At 45.9% G+C, this 21,008-nt stretch overlaps 1 long non-coding RNA gene across 3 annotated transcripts; it reads right to left on the reverse strand.

Annotated features, from left to right (window-relative positions):
* Positions 1-564: 564 nt before the first annotated feature.
* LOC123569800 (uncharacterized) lies at positions 565-6,778 on the reverse strand. Of its 3 annotated transcripts, XR_006693593.3 has the most exons (5): positions 6,282-6,778; positions 4,247-4,382; positions 3,249-3,396; positions 941-1,163; positions 565-713 (listed from the first exon to the last, which is right to left on the reverse strand). It is a non-coding gene; the product is annotated as an uncharacterized lncRNA (long non-coding RNA). The 3 variants fall into 3 exon arrangements; XR_012426662.1 differs by lacking the exons at positions 565-713; positions 941-1,163 and adding an exon at positions 1,865-2,117; XR_006693592.3 differs by lacking the exons at positions 565-713; positions 6,282-6,778 and having other exon boundaries at positions 4,247-4,620.
* Between the last annotated feature and the right edge of the window lie 14,230 nt (positions 6,779-21,008).

The raw sequence follows: 21,008 nt of genomic DNA on the forward strand, positions 1-21,008 counted from the left end.
CAGCAGTAAGACTCGAAGAGCACTGGAGGGAGGAAGTGTTGGGGTAACAGAGAGGAAAGGAGCCAGCAGAAGCCAAGGGAGAAGGGATGTCTGGAGGGAAGAGGTGATTAGCAGCTGAACATTCAGGGAACTTGAGGAAGAAGAAAGACTGAGAAAACCCATGTGATTTATTTATTAGAAATGGAACCAGTGGTGAGAAAAATGTCAGTGGAGGATCAGGGAGAGAAGCCAGATTGCCGGCCTCTAATGAGGGAGTGTGAAGTGAGAAAATGACACGTTAGCTAAGGAAGAGAGACATGGAGGGAAGGGAACAGTATATGGTGACTTTTTGAAATTAAATGAACTTCTAAATGGTGCTATAATGGCATGAAAAAGTGACAGAACCCAATGATGCTGATGCAATTCCCATTAATAGTTATGCACTGGAAAAATCTTACATAAGACACTTGACACAGAATTTTTGGTATATGTCATACTGAGGTTAAAAAAAATAAAAACCCAGCAGGCTGAGATTTTATTTGTACCCAGACTGAGATAGTTTGGTGGGAAAATGACATGACCTACTGTGAATTCAACTAACACCATAGCTTGTTCCAGCACTGATGGACCTGAGCTCAAAGACCACATGATGTTTAGCAAGCCCAGCTCTGCTACTCATGACTTCTGTTCCCTTGGGCACATCATTCAACCTCTTTCTGCCTCAGTCTCCTCACCTGTAAAATGGAAATAATAAAATTGCCGACTCCATAGGATTATTGTGAGGATTTAAGGAAATAACACATGCAAAGCATTTAGCTAGTTCAGAGCCAGTGCCTGGCACTTATTCAGGGATATAGTCTCCAGTCACATTGATACCAAAAAAATACTAAGCTAGCTCCTACCAACAAATTAGCAGAATTTATTTCACACAGGAGACAGCAAGTTTTGCAAGTATACACACCTTGATATTATACTAGTGTTTCCCTCCATATCAAATGCTGTTCCAAGTGCAGATTGCTGCAAGAAACGTGCCGGAGTGACCAAGATCCTCCAAGAGCACAGCCGCATGCATCAGGGACCTCCCCGGGGCCCTGGGTCCTGGCATTTGGACAGTGCAATCTGGCCAAGCTCATGTCCACTCAAGGTTATGGCAGCTCCAGTGTCTCTTGAATGTGAAAGCCCATCTGTTTGGGGAGAAACAGAGAAGCCTGGAAAACTTTCCACTTCCTTTTACACAGAAAAATATTGCTTGTTGTTTCTACTGAGAGAGGACAAGATTTTAGTGTGTGGGAAGTAAATGGAATATGTTGTGTTTTTACTTCTGCAAGAAATTTATTTTTCTTTTCTTTTTTAAATTGTGTTGCAGGGATGTGTGACCGTTCTGCTTCTGGCACCTGTAAGTGAACTATCAAGGTAAATATTGAAGTTTAAATGTAGTTTCGAAAGAAGAGGAATAGCACTTTTTTTAAAGCAAGGACATAATCACTTTATGTAACTGTTGCCATGGGGTAAAGGAATAAACTAGCAAAGGTTCTCAAGGTGGTTTAGAATTGGGATTTGCTTTTTCTTCACCTTTCTAATTTTCTCAGATTGTAACATCACATTCGCTCCCCTTGGTGTGTCCATCTCCCAGCTTCGCTCTGCTATTCTTCTGTCATGGTGCAATACCATTGTGGACCTCCAGAGTTGGTGCATTGAGTACAACAGAGCATTCTACCCGGTTCAGGGGATAGAGGAATGAAACCTAAACTAGTCATAGCAAATGTCAGGATGAACATTTCAGCTAAACAGAAAGTGTTGAGAGAATCGGATATACCATATTAGTATTAATCAGTCTGTATTAGGGCAGGCAAGCTGCTATAACAAATAACTCCCAAGTTCAGTGACTTCTCACAGTAGAAATTTACTTTCTGCTCATATAACAGCTCCTTGCATGTGTTTGGTGGGTGATTCGGGGACCCAGGCTCCCCCCTAGGGCTTTGGGTCCTCTGCAGCGGGCAGCATTCTGGGGAAGAGACGGAGTGGGTGGTCCTGCAGGGTGATTTTACATGCTATGCCTGCAGTGCTGTGCGTCACTTCTGCTCATACTCCAGAAGTCAGTCACATGGCCACCCTAATTGCCACAGAAGCTGGGGAAGCTGAACAGCACAGAAAGGGAGATGGGTTCAGTGAACAATTTACCAGTCTTTGCCACATACCCTAAAAAATAAAATATCAGGGAAACAACACACTGTATGTCCCCTGGGAATTTTTGCTTATGGTGTGAAAGCCACTTTGTCATCAGAGAATTCTCGTATTCTCTTTTCCTGATGCCTCTCCCTTTTGTTTTCTTTCTTTCCCTTTTTTTTTTTTTTTTTTTTCTTCAGACAGGGTCTAGCTCTGTCACCCAGACTGGAATGTGGAGTGCAGCAGCACCATCATAGCTCACTACAGCCTTGAACTCCTGGGCTCAGCTTCTTGAGTAGCTGGGACTACAGGTACATGACACTGTGCCTGGTTAATTACTCTTTTTTTTCTTTTTGGTAGAGACAGGGTCTCACTATGTTGCACAGACTGGTCTCAAACTCCTGGCCTCAAACAATCCTCCTGCCTTGGGCTCTCAGAGTGCTGTGATTACAGGCACGAGCCACTGCACCCGGCCCCTACCTTCTTTCCGCTCCTGTCTGCCTCAGCCCAGCCTGCTGAAGCCGCCTCCTCGTGGGCCCTGGAGTGGGCTGTCTTCAGAACCTGCCTGTGCTTACCTTCCTCAGCATCTTGCCTTACAAACTGTGCAACGAGAATGTGTCCTTCCCTCCATGCCAGCTTTTCAAATTCCTCTCCCATCTTTGGTGCTCAGATCGAATCCCCTTGCTTTTGAAAAGCCTCCCGGATCACAGGACACAGTCTCCTTCTGTAATGCTCCTTCTCGGCACCTCCCAAGGCCTTTCTCAGTCACCCCCTCATGGTCAGGTTTTGTAGATGTGTCTCATCTTTCCAACAGATCTTACACTGCTGGAGAGAAGAGCACCTCGTATCTTGGAGACACTCAGTGCTTCGTTGCTGAGGGCAATGGGAGAGAGTGAGAGGACGTGCCTGGGAGCCCGAAGCTCCGCTTCCTGCCCAAAGGCTCCCCACAGCTTGGCTGTCACCACTCCTCACCTCTGCCTCCACGTCCTCCCTCATAATCCGAAGACACTAGTTCCTGCACCACGTTTCCTCCCAGAGAGCCTTGAGATGCAAATGAGGTAATTGAGGTGTATCCAGAAGGAGAAGTGCCCCAGCTCACTCACCAGGAGGAGATGCGCAGGATGTCTTGAGGACAGGACTCAGGAGGCAAACCAGCACCTGCAGGGCGGAGCTGGGGGAGCAAAACCCTGCAGGAGCAAGCGGTAAAGAAGTGGCTCCCTGTGTGCTTCTTGGAAACTAGAGGCGGTTTTCCTGAAATGAATAGGAAACGGTAAGAAATAAACACCCTTGGCTTTTGGCTTTGAAGTTAGCAAAATGATACCCTTTTCAAACAAAAAGGCAAGACTGGCTAAAATCACTTTGTGATGGCAATTCAAGGGCTGCTTAAAATAGCATCTCGCTGCCCTCAAGGCAAGTACAGCTGTACTGCTCAGGATCACGAGAAGCTCACTTGCTGGCCTCCTCACCAGCAGCTGCTTTTGCTTGGGACTCTGTGTGCACCCCTGGAATGAGTTAGCTGAGAGAAAATCCCAAGGGCCTTGGAGACCCCCTGAATAGAGGGGCCCGGGAGCACCCCATGCAGATAAGGCTGGTCTGGGATGCAGGACTGTGGCCTCCTTCAGTTTCAGCTTCCCTGGGAGCAATGCAAGCTGCCTCCTGGAGATGCTGAAAGGATCTAATGGTTCATACCAAGCGCCAACGCTGTACATCAAATATAAGTACCGATTAACCCACGATGGTCTGTGGATGCGGAGACCTAGGATTCTTCTAAACGGAACAATCATTGGTTTATTTTAAGTTTCTGGGTAAAATTTAAAGTGCGATCTTTGAAACGTCTCATTTCCCTTCAAGGGAGGGAATGCGTCCCTTTGGAGAACAGCGGATTGAAATTCAAGTGCCTCTTGCTCTTTTACATCATCTGGAAGATGTCAGGAAAGGGCGTGACGCACTCCCTCCTCAGCCCCAACACATTTGTTCTGGAGGTGACAGGTGCATGGTTTACAGGCTGGGACACCCACGGGGATGTTTGCAGGTGCCCTGGGAATCGGCGTGAGAGCCACATAGCAAGTGACTGTACAGGCTGGGATCAGGAGTGACTCACCTCTGATTTCATCTCGGGAGGGAGCTGACACTCTTGCCAAGCTGTTGGCCAGTGGCCACTGATTTCAGCAGAGGCATCAGCAGGTCGTCTGCGGTGGCTGTGGGCCTTGGCCAGGAATGGGAGGGCCAGACACACGCTAGGACAGTGAAGCGCCAAGGCCAGGTTTGCCCCTGGTGGAATTATCATAGGCTTCTTGCTTTCATGGAGCTAAGTTCACAGACACAGCTACCCACAGGCAGAGCACACAGAAAAGCCACAGAAGTCATTCCCCAGGTACACAGACCACCTTCACAGGCACTTGTCCACAGGGCAGACCCACAGATAGCCAGAAACACCCCACAAAAATCCCCAAACCCAAATGCATAGACCCTCACAGATGCCCTACAGGCACCCCATGAATACCTGTACACTCACTTTATAGGAACTCTATACTCACTCCAGAGATACCCTACAGATACCCCACAATCTCCCTACCAACACAACTCACAAACCACACACACCACCACATAGACACCCACAAGATCCCCACTGACACCCACACAGACACCTTCACAGGTACCCCCAAACATACCCCAAAACATCTCAAAGTACACCCAACACCCTGGCAGACAGCCCAACACATACTCCACAGATCCCTTTGCATCACTCACCCCAGCTCGTCTCCTCACATCACCCCACAAAACCCACCACAGAACAGATACCCCCTCCAAAGCAACCCACACACCTCCACCATACCCCACATACCCTCACAGTTCCAGGTACACAAACATGCACCTGTACACAAACTCAGACCCCATGTGCGCACATGGAGTCAACTATACAGATCCCCTGCGCGCATACACACACAGCCAACCAAATAGATCCACTGTGCACATGCACACACACATCAGCCACACAGATCTGTGCACACACACACAGTCACCCACACAAATCCCTGTGCACACACACGCACAGACCCCCTATGTGCACATGCACAATCATCCACGCCAACCCACTGTGCACACATGCACATAGTCACCCACACAGAACCCCTGTGCACACACTCACAGACCCCCTACACACATACACCCCCCCACACACACACACACACAGAACCCCTGTGCACACACAGTCACCCACACAGACCCCCTGTGCACACACACAGTCACCCACACAGGTTCCTTGTGCACATACACACAGTCACCCACACAGACCCACTGTGCACATGCACACACCCCCGTATACACACACAGAGTCACCTAGACAGACCCCCTGTGCACACACACACAGTCACCCACACAGATCCCCTGTGCATACACACACACAGACCCCCATGCACACACACACAATCATCCACATAGACACTCTGTGCACACACATGCAGTCACCCATACAGATCCCTTGTGCACACACACACAGTCACCCACACAGACCCACTGTGCACACACACATAGTCACCCACACAGATCCCCTGTGCACACACACACACAGACCCCCATGCACACACACACAGTCACCCACACAGGTTCCTTGTGCACACACACAGTCACCCACACAGATCCCCTGGGCACACACACACACAGACCCCTTGTACACACACACACAGACTCCCTGTGCACACACACACGCACAGTCACCCACACAGATCCCCTGTGCACACACACACTTGCCCACACAGATTTCCTGTGCACATAGTCACCCACATAGACTCCCTGTGCACACACACAGTCATGTACACACACAGTCACCCACACAGACCCCCTGTGCGTGCACACACACACAGACCCCCTGTGCACACATACACACAGAACCCCTGTGCACACACAGTCACCCACAGAGACCCACTGTGCACACACACATAGTCACCCACACAGACCCCTATGCACACACAGGCATTGACACTAGCCTGGCATACCAGTAGCCTCCACCCCTCACCTGGGAATTTCCTACCACCACCCACTCAGACATGCTCCTCTACAGAAACCCTCCTCGTACAGAGGTTTTAATGGAGACCCCACCAAAGCCCTTTCCTCTAAGACGCAGACCCGACACTCACTGGCCTGACAAACCCGGATGAAGACGCAGACACACAGACATCCTGCTCCATTCTACAATTCATCGTTTGAGGCAATCTTCTAGCTATAATCTGGAAAATCAAGACAAGCCATTTATTGCAAACAACTGGGATTGTGGTGCAATACTCTGGTCACAGGGTGATGGAACAAAAAGTGCTTAGGTAGGATCCGGTGATGCATCTCTCAGTGGCTCTCGCTGGTCCATAAGTCCGCGGGGGAACTGGGCGTCTCCTTGCTACGATTTTGAAGGAAGAGGAGTGCAGCTCAAAGACTGAAGCGCGATTTCTGGAGAATGTCAGGTCCATTTGTCCCCCAACGGCCTTGTCACAGAACAATCTGCCGTGACCCCTGGAAGGCGGGGGTCCTCGTCCTGCGCTCAGAGACAGCTGGCCTTCTGATGATGGAGCAGAGCTGGGGCCCCTGCCTAGCTCTGCAGCTGGTTTTCCTTACAATCCAAAAGTTTCAAAACAAAAAAGACGTAATGCCTCCAAAAAATTCCTCAAGATTTTCTTAGAAAATAGGTGCTTCCAAAGCGGGCTATAGTATGGTGGGTGTTAGAAGGAGGAGGGGACAGACGTGGGAGATCAAAAAGAGAACCAGGAGGACGCAGAAAGGGATTAGAATGCAGGAAATAGCTCCGGCCAGCTGGTGGCCATCTGGGAGCCACGCAGAACGGGAAAAACCAAGTTGCTGAGTTTCTAGCAAGTGGGTACAGTTTGTCATGAGAGAAGGTTACTGCTTGGAGAAACTACAGAGAAACCAGATTCTTGCCAGCTATTTTCTGTTAAAAAAAAAAAATCTAGTGGTTTCCCTAAGAATCGGATTGCTGTGAATTTGCTTCTGTCTGAGGTAAACTAGCTAAGGACATCATCATTTTAGGAAATGTTAGATAGCATCTGAGGGTGTTGTGGGATAAGACTCTCCGGATGTCAGTGTGAAAACAGACAGTGGGTAAAGACACGCGGTTTTTACCTTATACAGTGATTTTGTAAAGTCTCAAACAGGACCAGAAGGAAGGCCAATGACTGTAAGATAAGAAGTAAATTAATGTGGTTGGTTATTTTTGTTTTGGTAGATATTGAAGGCATATTATATGCGTTTGGCGGTGGCTGTCCAGGAAGAAAAGAAATAAATTGTAAAGTCAACATGTGCACTGTAATATATAAAGACATTCTGCGTCCACTCAGTTGTCCTGCGGAGAACCAAAGGACAGCGTGTGTGAAACAAACCTCATAATGTCTTTGCCATCCACCAAATAGCATCTCTTCTCTCTCCCCCAACTCTGTGAATGGCTCCACCACTGCCCTGTGGTCCATGCCAGCTAGGTCATCCTAGCTGCTTATATCCCATATGCAGAGACAGTCGTGTGCTGCTAATCACGGAGATATGTTCTGAGAAATGCATCTTTAGGCAATTTCATCATTGTGCAAACATCATACAGCATACTCACATGAACCTAGATTGCATACGTATTTTTATTTATGTATATTTTTTATGGGAAACCAAGTGTCCCAGCACCATTGCTGAATATCAGTCATTTCCCCTACTTCATCTGCGATGCCATTATCAAATGCCATTTTTCACGTTTCTATATATGCTGCAAAATCTATGAGACCACTGTGGTACATGCTGTCCATCACTGACTGAAGCATCATTATGAGGCACAAGCCTGTACTTAGCCACCGAGTCCTGACAATTCTCTCTCTTTAATAGCTCTAGCCCATGCCCTCCCCACCCTCCCCTCCCTCCTCACGGCAACTGCTTCATTCAATCTGTCAGCATCATCACAGCAACAAACTTCTAAATGGTCTCACCAGGCCCAACTTCAAATCCTTGCACATCACTCTTCATATTTTCACTGGGTGGTTTTTGTAAAAAGAGAAAACGAATCCAATCTCATGTTCATTCAGCAAACATTGATTGAGCGTCTGCACGTGTGAGGTTGTGTCCTAGGTGCTCGGGTGTCAGTGAACAAAACAGAGACCTGAACCTTCAGACTAGTGGAAGGAGAAAGACAATAAACATAAAGATATCATAATAATTTTGAAGGTGGTAAGTGCTGGGAAAAAATAAAGCAGGGTAAGGGATCAAGAATTCCTGGTGTGCACACATGTGTGTGGAGTTCTCGATAGGGCAGCCAGGGTAGGCCTCTGAGAAGTTGACATATGACCAAAGGAGGTGAGGGACTGAGCCGCCTGAGGATGTGTGGGAAGGGCACTCCTTGCAGACAGAAGAGTCAGAGATACGCCCTAAGGTGAGAACACACGTGAGGGCTTCAAGGAATAGCACATGGACTGGGGTGGCTGGGGCAGGATAGGTGTGGGTTGAGAGTGGAGGGAATGAGATCAGGGAGCTGTGAAGGGGTCAGGTGATATTGGACCTTATGGCGGGCGGTGCCATTGCAGAGTTTTAAGCTGTATACAACTTGCTGTGACTTCTCTATTGGATGATGGCTCTAATGATGCTGCTCTCTCAGACCAGAGGGTAGCAGAGAAGATTGTGAGAGGTGCTGATGTCTCTCTCCCACTCAAAAACCTAAACTCTTCAGTGTGACCCACAAAACCTTTCAGGACTGAGGCTCTGCTTACTTTTCCTGGTTCATCTCTGATGATGCCTTCACATCCCCGTGGCCCCCATGTTCTGGAGCAGGTGGGCATCAAACAAGCATCCCCTTCCCTTATGGCCCCATGGTTTTGCACTGGTTCCCTCCTTTGCCTGACTGCAGTGCCCTTCTGGGCCTCCACTGAGCATCTTCTCCTCAGGGAGGTCTTCTCCTCTCTATACAATGCAGTCTGTATGAAGTCTTGTACATACCTCAGGGACTGAGATTTTATCCCTGAATCAGAACATTCTGTTCACAACCTGGCTCTCTCACTAGAGTGGGCACTACTATTAATAGAACCTAGAAACTAGAGCTTTTATTTCTGAATCCCTAGTAGACCTTGGACAGTTGGGTGGATGATGGATGGATGAAGGATGGATAGATGAATAGATGGAGGATGAATGGAGGATAGATGAATAATGGTTAGAGGATGCATGGATAGTGGGTGAATAGATGGATGGATGGATGGATGGATGAATCAATGGGGGATGGATGGAGAATAAATGCAAGATAGATAGAGGATGGGTGGGTGGCAGGTCGATGGATGCTGAGTCTTTCATTAGATATTGAATTCAAGGGGTTTTATTTTTAGTTTATAATTAGTTAAGCATTATAAAATGCTCGGAAATGAATTATAAGACATTAACTTCTTCATTACTAGAGAGATGGCTGAAGGAGTATGTGCGGGTAACTACTTGTGAGCATACGTACTCATCAACTGCACATGATGACTGTGTTGCTGGAAAGTCGAATATAAAAGGACTTTTGATAAACAGCATCTTATTTGCCCATTGGCTAAATACTATTTGAGATATGCTTTATTTTTTTTTGACATGCTATTCAGTTAGCAGGAGGTCACGGTATAACTTCAAATTCCCCAGTACTTACCTTCCCTACCAACTTTTGTCAGATATACTATTCAGCTGAAAGTGATGGATTTCTGTTTGGCAAAGTACTGAGGAAAATCCTTCCAGAAAAATGGGGAGTGTTTTTGCATTGCATAAGCATCTCCTAGTTTATCTGTTTTTCTACGGTTGTCCTCATATGGCGTAGGCTTTAGGGTTCCCCTTTCCCATTGGGAAAGCGTATGATTTCAAAAAGTGCATATAATTTTAATAAAAATCAAAATAAATTTTGAAACAAAAGAAAAATAAAACATAATGTCCAAAAATGTCCAATTTTCAAGAGTTTGAAAATGACTACTAAGCCTTTCCCTCTCAGAGGTGACCATTTCTAGTTCTCTCAGCTGTCCTTCATATGACCTTGTTTCAGGATATCTCACTGTCCTGGCTTTTTCTTCCCAACAGTGGCCCGAGTGCTCCGAACTGGATGCCACACAGCACCTTATAGCCCACCTTGTCCACTGGCATAATATGGCCCATATTCAAGCCACATAGTCCACATCCTTTACTTATAAATTCCTGTTTTGAACCTAAATCCAGAGCTTTCATTGATGTTAAATTTCATGTTATTGACTTTTTTGCATTCTAATCTTATTAAGCTAAACTAATTTTCACTGCTGATATTGGCCTGCAGTAGATTTGCTGTCTCTCTCAGCATTGTGTCATCAGTAAATTTAGCAGTATTTCTATGTATTCATCCAAGTCCTGGATTAGACTGTTGAATAGGGCACAGCTGAGAACAGCCCTGTGGCCTGTCACTACAAACATCCCTCCGGGTGGGATTCCCCTCATTTTATTTGCTTCACTTTGAGTAGAGGTGTTTACTCATTTGCTCAAAGGATATAATACAATCACACCTTTAAGGAGAAAATAGAAAAGAAAAGGTACTGATAATAACAGTTTCAGGAATTGTTGTTCCTCTGAAGAGTCACAGCAGGACAATTCACAGTATCTGTCAGTTGCATCTGGGTAAAAAAGAACGAACTGTTTAGAGCTTTGCCCTAAAATGACCAGGCCCTTGTCACGACACACACACACACACACACACACAATTGCTCAGTGCCTCTGCTAAGATCAAGAGTCCCACATGGCAGAGGCCTTTCACGGCCGTGGTTCTGGGTCTTCCAGATGCCCCTGACTTTGTGGCGTGTGGGAGTGGGCTGTCACAGACCACACCCACGGCTCTGCACCGCCTCTCAGGGCATCCCAGACAGGGGCAAGCACTGGAGGTCCTGGTTGCATTGATGACCTCCTCCATCCTATTTCCTTAGGGATTCATGCTGGTGCTTCGATAAATCTTAGATTATTTTTTGACAAGCTGAAAGATAAAGTTCAACGTGAACAATTGGCTGATGACCCAAATTCACCAGCCCTGCGTCATGGAGAACTGTTGTCTGGATCTGACCAAACCAGTGTCACAGTAGATTAAATAAAGTGATAGAAGAAAGACTTTAGGGAGGCGCGGTGGCTCAGGTCTGTTGCCATGGAGCATAAGGAGGCGAAGCCAGGCATTCGAGACCAGCCTGGGCAACATAGGAAGCTTTCATCTATATAACAATAAAAAAGAAGAAAGACTTTAAATCTCTCCTGTAGATGCCCTCAAAAGAGAACAGCTTGTATCATAAGTCTCCCGGGAAATCGGCTTCAAGCTTGCTGGAGGTTAAAACACAGATTATGAGTATTGTCTAAAGTAAGGAAATATTGGTGGGCAATACAGAAACTATTATCAGAATGAAATATAAATTACAATCAAGTCCTTATTTTAGAGACTTTGTCCCCATCAATTAATTCACTCACAAGTGACTGAATCCATGTCTCCATGCTGTAATTCCAAGAAGTTTAAAGATTTTTCTGTTTTCTTTCTTGAAATACAAATGCATGCTTCAAATCAGTTACCTTTGATTTCTGATCATCGTCACTATCTTCTTAATCTCATTAAGCCTGTAATCTTGGCTGGCTTTTTTCTTCTGCCCCATTTTCTGTCCCAGAAATCTCTTCCCAGAAATTAACTGTATCTAGAGAAAGGCAACAGAGGTGGTGAATGGTATTACGAAGGACAGCTTAGTGGAAGAGGGCCAGAAAAAAATTTATTTGAGGGAAATTCAATTGGGAGAAGATTAATTGACAAAAAAAATGAGTTGAAGGATTCTCAAAGTATCACAAAGGAAGCAGCAGGCTGAGGAGACATACTTATTATTTGCTCTATTGTTGGAGAACAGACAATTCATAAAGTAACGATATCAGACTTTTTAAACTGCTTCTTGAAAATTGCTTTTCAAAAAGAGATGTTTCATTTAACCAGTGCGATTAAATGCTGTGGGGTATTGTTATGGAAGCCAAGTAAATTTACACAATAAAATAAATCTTAAAAGGACAATTCCACAGGTAAAATGGAAGTTGTCAAGTAGTCAGCATTAGTTTCTGAGGCGCCATCCTCTGAAAGCTGAAACAAGACAAAGCATAGCTCCTGAGAGTTCTGAAGCCTGAAGACTGAGATCTACTCAAGCTACTAACTTTCTGGACTATGTGAATGGGTGAGGAGAAGATGCAGGGACTTGTGTGGAATGTTCAAGAAACTCAGCAGTAAAGAACTTCATCGGGCAAAGAGAGGCCTGATGGAAAGGCATCTCCAAGACCTGAGGAAGCTTGACAGGAAGTTCATCTGGAAAGACAGTGAGTCCTGACATAGACTCTCCCTCACTCCTACATGAGGCGAGAAAGTCTAGCAAGGGTTACAGCGAAATCAGGAGTGAGTCCTGAGTAATTGTTGATTAGAAACCAAGGGTATCTGACAAAACTACTGTTCACAGAAGATTACTAAGAAATAACTTTGTAGTGGATCAAAATGTACAAATGTAACACTTAAAAAGTAGTCAAAGGTGGCCGGGTGCAGTGGCTCACACCTGTAATCCCAGCACTTTGGGAGGCTGAGGCGGGTGGATCACCTGAGGTCAGGAGTTTGAGACCGGCCTGGCCAACATGGCGAAACCTCATGTCTACTGAAACTACAAAAATTAGCCAGGTGCAATGGTGTGCGCCTGTAATCCCAGCTACTCGGGAGGCTGAGGCAGGAGAATCGCTTGAACTCTGGAGGCAGAGGTTGTGGTGAGCTGAGATAGTGCCACTGCACTCCAGCTTGGGGGCGACAGAGCAAGACTCCATCTCAAAAAAAAAAAGTAGTCAAAAGTAATGAGCAATTTAAACAAGAGAATGTACTGCCATGATAGCAATTAAAAAGTGCAGAGGAAGAGAACTTTATTATGAAATGCTTAATAAAATGGGAAAACAATTACTAGGGGAATTTCCAATATGGGGACTGCCTTGAAGAAGACAATGCATTTCCATAATTGCTGCTAAACTGTATAAAAACATCTTGCCTACAGGCTTCCATAAGGCAGACATCACTATTCCAGCTTGTATCTACTGCAATATATTCACTCATCTCGAAGGATCCCTCACAACTCTGAAACAGTCCCACAATTCAATGATTTGTTGAACCATGGGAATGTCCATTATAGACTATTGTGTATAGTTAATCCATCCATTATGAATGTTTTAAGCTGCAATCCAGACTGCCTGGGTTTGAATCCTCATCCTGCTACTTGCTAACTTTGGCAAGATACTTACCTTTCTGTGCCTCAGTTTCCTCATCCCTTAAAAGGGAATAATGAATAATGCTTATCTCATAGAGTTGTGTTTAAGAGTAAACGGATCAAGAGGCCAGGCGTGGTGGCTCATGCCTATAATCCCAGCACTTTGGGAGGCTGATGTGGGCGGAGCACACACTTTAGGTCAAAAGTTTGAGATCAGTCTGGCCAACATGGCGAAACCCTGTCTCTACTAAAAATACAAAAATTAACTGGGTGTGGTGGCAGGCGCCTGTAATCCCACCTACTGGGGAGGCTGAGGCAGGAAAATTGCTTGAACCTGGGAAGTGGTGGTTGCAGTGAGCCAAGATCCTGCCACTGCACTCCAGCTTGGGCCACAGAGCAAGACTCTGTTTCAAAAAAAAAAAAAAAACCGAATAAATGGATCCATAACTATAAAGGTATAAAGTGCTTGGAACAGTGGTTGACACATAGTAAGAACTTAATAAATGTTTGCTATTATTAAGTAACAGGAAAAAATGACTCATAGAGAATAAAAAGGTTTGCTTCTAACAAACATGTCAGGATATAGGTGGTTGCCCACATGGGTTTAGCTTATTAATGATGCAGTCAAGAGTTCTGAGTGTTCATCCTCTCATTTCACCATCCTTAGCATCTTGACTTTTTGTCCTTCACACTGTGGCCTCATGGTCTCATAATGGCTGCTATAGCTCCAGACATCTCAGTTGTGTTTGGAATCAGGAAGAAGAGGGCCAACCAGGGGAGAGGAAAAACAGAGAGACAGACACACACACACACATATACATACAGAGAGGGGAAAGAAAGAGGGTGTATGTATCACACTAATTTCACATTTTATTAGACAAGAAAAAGTTTTCCCAGAGCTCCTCTGCTGATTTCACTTCATTTCACTGGCCAGAACTGGTTCACATGAGGCCCCTGAGATTAGGAGATCTGTGCCTTGATTTTGTTGGGAAGAAGGCAGAGATTGCCTGTTGGGTGGACATCCACGGCATCTTCCATAGTTCATCATTCCTCATTGCACCAACCGCTTTGTTCCTGCCTTGGCCATGGAAAGGACAGCCTGTCTCAGAGCCCTCATTTGAGTTAATCAATTATTCAAGAACTTTTATGACATGGGACTTCACAGATGCCACCATTTGCCTTCATGCATGTTGACTACAAGCAAGGTCCACTTCTTTGCGGGACTGACTTCAAAAGTGCAATATCATCTTTTGAAAGGCTGCTCGAGCCCTTACTGGAACACACCCAGTGTGGAGCCCTCACCCAGTCAGTTTGTTGAGTCCTGCTCGCTGTTGGGGCTCGTGGGACTCTAAAGACAGCACACTTGCCTTCAGGCTGTACACATCTCATGAGAAAATAAGAGCAGCACACATCAAACATGGCAGCTACATGCTCGACTTTTCTGGAGTCCAGAAAAAAGAGAGGTCAAATGGTCTGGCATATGCAGAGAGGCCCTAAGGATGATTACTGAGGCCTCCAAGAATGAGAAGCATCATATGAGTGAAAGCTATGGGGACAGGGGGTGATTCCTGACCTGAAAGAGCCTGAGAAAAGGCTGCTAGTTAGAATGAGAAGGATGTGTGATGGCGAGTCATTCTCATCTTTTGAGATTTTTATGTTTTTCACCTTAGAACTTGGAAGAAGATGCCCAAAATTGAGAACATGCCAAACATTACCATCAACAACGTCGTGACCTCTCCAAATGTAAACTATATCCATTGGAAAGTGCATGGAGACTGGGTTACTCAGGTTAAAAAAAAAAAAAAAAGTAAAAGTAAGTTAGAATTTGTGGTAGGATGAGGTGGCTCATGTCTGTAATCCCAGCACTTTGGGAAGCAAAAGAGGAAGGATCTCTTGAGGATAACATAACAAGACCCCATCTCTACAAAAAAAAGTCTTTAAATTAGCCAGGTGCGGTGGTCAAGATTTGTAGTCTCAGCTATTTGGGAGGCTAAGTAAGGCAGGAGAATCACTTGAGCCCAGGAGTTGGAGGTTACTGGGAGCTATGATCACACTCCTGCACTCCAATCTGAGTGACAGAGTGAAATACTATCTCTAGAAAAAAAAAGAATTTGCCAGCCTGTCCTCTGTCTCTCTCCAGATATATCCCACAAGCAGTCAGTCAAATAAATAAGAAATAGTAAATATTCTTTAATAAGTCACCACTGGTCTAGAGATAACTTCTCAAACCTAGCTGAAAACAAAAAAAAAAATGGTCTGTGTACACAGAATAGTATAAAGAATGATACACATGTGGTTTTCTGAAGCTAGTGAAATTAATCAGTTTTGAGCTTTCTGCTGTGATTGGCTTGGGAGGGCCTTATCCCAGGTGTCTTTTGAGTCTGAAGACAGCAGATAGGGTTTCCTTCCTCATGCTGGAGTAAGAGGCAACTCAAATAGCCAGAGTGTCTTAGGACCAGTAACGTGATTACCAATGTGAGATTGACTCCCTGAGACTTCTATTGGCTCTGAGAAGCTACATTTGTATTTCTCAAATGCATAAAGAAGCAAGACAGTGTCCATTTATGTCAAGAGAGCCCAGAAACCACGTGCAGAGTGGACACGCCAGCCGAAGGTACGGGAGGGGAGCAGTGTCCCGAGGATTGTTGTGATGAGAGTGGCCGGCAGGGGAGTACGGTCTCATGCCTACACCTCTTAACTCTGTCTAAACACATCAGGCTTCGGCCAGGCCGAGAAGTTTCTTAATTATGAAGCCTTATATAAGAAAAGAGTGGTGGGAAATACAATACAATGAAAGGAAAAACATAGAAAAATCACCAAACATTTGATAAGTGAAAAGGAAAATTAAAGGGGAAGAAAAATTGGGCCAAGAAAATAGCATTTGTCTAAAAGATGAAAGCCAACAAAGCGAACATGAAGAGAAGAAAATTAAGTACCAATCCTACAATAGAACCGAAATGTGACTTAAGACAGCTGCGTACAAAAAGAAAACAATAATCTGAAAAAAGAAGAAAAAAACAAAACAGTCGTCTGAATAAACAAGCATACATAGTAATATGACGTGTTTCTCAAGGATAGCTGGAATGGAGAATAGAGTTCTTTTTTCTTCAACTTTATTGAGGTACAATTTATATCATAACATTCACCCATTTAAGTGTACAGTTTGTAAGTGTAATGAGTTGTGCAAATATTACCCTAATCCAATTTTAGAACATTTCCGTAACCCTGATAAGATTCCCTCCTGCCTGTCCCCACTCCCAACTCCAGGCAACCACGGATCTACTTTTTTCTTTTTTTTTCTTTTTCTTTTTCTTTTTTTTTTTTTTTTTTTTTTTTTTTTTTTTTTGAGGTGTAGTCTCACTCTGTCACCCAGGCTGGAGTGCAGTGGTGCAATTTCTATTCACTGCAACCTCTGCCTCCCAGGTTCAAGTGATTCTCCTGCCTCAGCCTCCTGAGTAGCTGGGATTACAGGCACTCCCACCACACCCGGCTAGTTTTGGTATTTTTAGTAGAGACAGGGTTTCGCCATGTAGGCCAGGCTGGTCTCGAACTCCTGACCTCAGTTGATCCACCTGCCTCAGCCTCCCAAAGTGCTGGGATTACAGGTGTGAGCCACTGCACCCGGCCCACTGATCTACTTTTTGTCTCTATAGATTTCCCTTTTATGTCCCATTTCATGTGAATGGGATCCTACAATATGTGGCCTTTTTGGCCTGGCTTCTTCCACTCAGCCTGACAGAACTGTGCTTTCTGTTGCTTGTGGATGTTTCATCCCCCTGAATTGACAGCCCCCGACTCCACTGTCCCAGACAGTGCGCCTCCTCTGCCTGGACCTAGTCAGACCCTTGTGCCTCAGAAGGTGGAAGGAACAAGCCCAAGATGCAGAGTCAGTGCCGCCCAAGAGGCCCGGTGTGCATCTCGGGGAGAAAATAAAGCCGGGCGTTGGCCTGGGCAGTGTGGAAAAGGACCTTGGAGAGAGAAGCCATCCAGTAGGAGAGTTCTCAGGTCTGCTGTCCTGTTCTGCCCTTTGCCTCAGCAGTGTGTTCATGACCTTGCTCCCTGAGGGGACTGCATGTGAGCCACCTTGGGGGAGTCCTGTCCGACAGAGAAAAGGAGGCACAGGACAGCTCCAGGGACCTGCACCACTCTGCTCCACAGGTGGCCCTCTGGCCCCTCAGTCCTGTTGTCCTTTAGCTCCAAATTTACTTACCTTTCCTCTTCCTGTTCCTTTTGGTCTCTGGTTTCCAAACTCTGTGAGGGTTAGAACCAAAAGCTACTATATTCCCAGCATCCTCTGAGCCTAGCATTACGCCTGCGAGCTAAGTGACAAGTCCATCATCCTTTGCAGCTAACATGTTGCACTTCTGGCAGTAGGATGGCGTTATCCAATTTACATGCTCATATTCTTTTCATTTCTTTAATTTTTGTAGAGATGGGTTCTTGCTATGTTGCCCAGGCTGGTCTCAAACTCCTGGGCTCAAGCAATCCTCCTGCCTCAGCCTCCCAAAGTGCTGGGATTACAGGTGTGAACCACTGGCTCCCAGCCACACCCGTATTCCTAATAAGGAGTTCCGCTGGCAAAGGTGGCGGGAGAGGAGAGGAGCTCCTCAGACCTCACAGAATCTGGTCCCACGCAGCTAGGACTGCCCCTGGCCCTTTCTCAGGGTCCTGCCCAAAATCGCTGGTTCCCGAATTCTCGCACATTTGTTCGAGTCCAGCTCTTGATTTTCCAAGACGGGGGTCGAGGGCAGTTTTATTCCTCCTGGTTTGAGATTCAGCATAGCTTCCAATTTAAAAATGATTTCTAGGGAAGGATACATTGTTTTCTCTGTAAAAGCCCTGCAGCTATGCAGGCAACATTCAGATTTTCTCAGAAAAATCTAAAATAGGCAGTAGAAACTTGAGCACGGTCTGTCAGAAAGGATACCCGGGGATTGTCTGTTCTAGTGTTCGCCTCAAGCGAGTGTAACGGGAAGAGACCGTCACCCACTCCACACTCCGCCAGGCCACCTACACGTCTGCCCACACAGACGCGTGCTTTTTTGAAATGTTCCTATCTTTTGAGCAAGTGGTTCCTTTCTTCCTCATGAAATGCATTTTGAAAGAATGCTTTAGACATTGTTACAAACTCTTGTAATCTGGGGGGTGATCTAATTAATTAGCATTTTCTCACTTTTTTATTTCTAGCTGAACTACACTAGGATTCTATGAAAGCCGTCATTTCCAGCTCCATCCACGGCCCCGCTCTACCAATAGGTACTGCTTTTACGCCTGTCTTGCTTGTGTGATGTGCTCTTTCGGGGTGTTGGGTCCTCGGATGGCTCCCACCTTTATAGTTTCAGCATTGCGACAGGCATCCCACACTCTGCTAATAACTCCCAGTGCAGCTCGAAAATGTAGCGTCCTCCACTGCTTAGTTTGCCTTTAGTTTGGTAAGCTTCACACCACGTGGCCTCCAGGCAGGCAGAGTGAGGGAGGGCACTCCTACCACCGGCTTCGCATGCACTGAGAGCTCCATCACTGTGTGTTGACTTGAAATCAGAGCGAAATCCACTGCAAGTCATGTCAAGCTGTGCGTTTGAGCACCCCTAATGTGCTACGTGATGTGAAATATACAGTGATATTGATGTGGACAGTTGATATGGGGTATTTGTATGAAGTGGAATTTGGAAATTTTAAGAAAATTTTAAGAAAGGCGTGCTGGAGGTAAGAGGCATCAGCGAGAGCCCAGACCTGAAGACATGTCGAGGTTCTGGAAGATAGACTTACAGCGAGTGAATTCCCAGAAAGGCCCAGGGAGAACCCAACTTCTGACTCACCCTCAATCTTACAGCCCCCAGTGAATCACTAAGTCTGGGCATGGACTTTACCAAGCTGATCTCGGGTTGACAGAGTGGGAAGGGTGGCAGGGTGAGGCTGTGCTATTCATGTGGGAGTCAGTTTGTCTGGACTAGACTGAGGACACACTCCCTCAGCACCTGGTAGACTTTAAGAGGTCAGACTGATCCAAATTTGAACCAGGAATCTAATGCCTTTACGATGGACCATTCCTTGGATCCCAGGAATCCCTGAAATGGATGCAGACCTCTGGCCAGCCCTGGATCTTCCTAACTGGAATGCTTACTTAAGGGCAGGCACCGTTCAAAGTGCCTTACGTGTATTACTTTATTTAATCTCCATAACAACCTTATGATTTACATCCCACTTACTATACACTCCATCTCACAGGTAAGAAAACTAAACACAGAATAGTTAAAGCATTTCTTGGGGACTTCCCCCGCCCCGCACCACTGCATTGAGAGAAACGCAGCTCAAACTGACTTGAACAAAAAGGAGAATTTTTTGGATGGCTTATATAACACAGGATGGGCGGGAAAACAGCTCCACGGAACAGGGAGTCCAGTGCTGCTTCATCTCTGTTTTTACCTCACCCAATTCCCTCTGCATGCCACTCCCCTCAGAGGGCCATGAGCCTTTGCCCTGCTGAACTGCACAGGGACTGGCTGATGCTCTTGATCCTCAACCACCGCAGGAAGGGTCCTATTGGACCAGTTTGGCTCAGGGACAAGGACGATTCAACTAACCCAGAAGAGCGAGGGCAGTCATATTAGGCGGTGCCTATCCGAGCCACGGGATTACAGTACAGGAGGGGGTGCTGTCTCCACAAACGGGGACAGGGAGGGGAGGTTCACTGATGACAGAAGATATGGAGAATGGTACCCTGAGTCACACAACTCAGCTATGGAAGGCTGGGCACATGAACCCCATCTGTCTCCAGAGCCTGTGCATTTAACCCTGGGGCCCACGGCAAGGGCATCACTTGGGCATGTGTTAGAAAGGCAGGGCCTCAGGCCCCACCCCAGAACTGCTGAATCAGAGTGTACCTTTGAGAAGACCTGTGGGTGACTCGTGTGTGCATGAGGCGTTCTTTAATCACAATAATCTACCATGATGTTTCCTAACAATTTGTCTCTTGAAGACCTTCTTAATTTTTCACACTTATTGTATTAAACTTCATATTCATACTGTCAAGCTTTTGAGGGTATACTGGAAAGCCCCATCCAGATAGCCAGTGTCACTATTATATCACATTTAATTTTCAGTTGATACTGATGATGATTCTTTACGTGTTTGGCTTACTAGTTTTAAGTAATTTTCATGTTTATCAGTGGCTCTCAGTCTTGGGTGCCCACCGGAATCATCTGGGGGACTTCACAACATCTCATTCCCTGGGTTTTATGCTCAGAGATTCTGACCTAGTTGGCCTGGACACTGAGATTTTTAAAAGCCCTGGCAGTGATTCTAATACACAGCCAAGAGCCAAAACTGTTATTCAAGGGGGTAAAGCCCAGGTATCTGTATTTTTTAGTCACTTCCCAGTGACTTCCATTTGCAGCCAAGGTCAAGGACTACTCACATGCGTTACATGATTTGGTCTTCATGGTATCCCATGGGGTATGAATTGTGCCCATCACCATTTTACAGACGAGGAAACTTAAGCCCAGATAAATTTGCCCACCAGGTCACTTAGCTGAAAGAGGAGGAATGGGGACTCGACTCCAGTTTTTCTGACCCCCAAAGCCAGGATCCCACCTGCATTCCCCTAGACTT

The sequence above is a fragment of the Macaca fascicularis genome, chromosome 17, assembly GCF_037993035.2.
Source record: "Macaca fascicularis isolate 582-1 chromosome 17, T2T-MFA8v1.1".
NCBI lineage: Eukaryota > Metazoa > Chordata > Mammalia > Primates > Cercopithecidae > Macaca > Macaca fascicularis.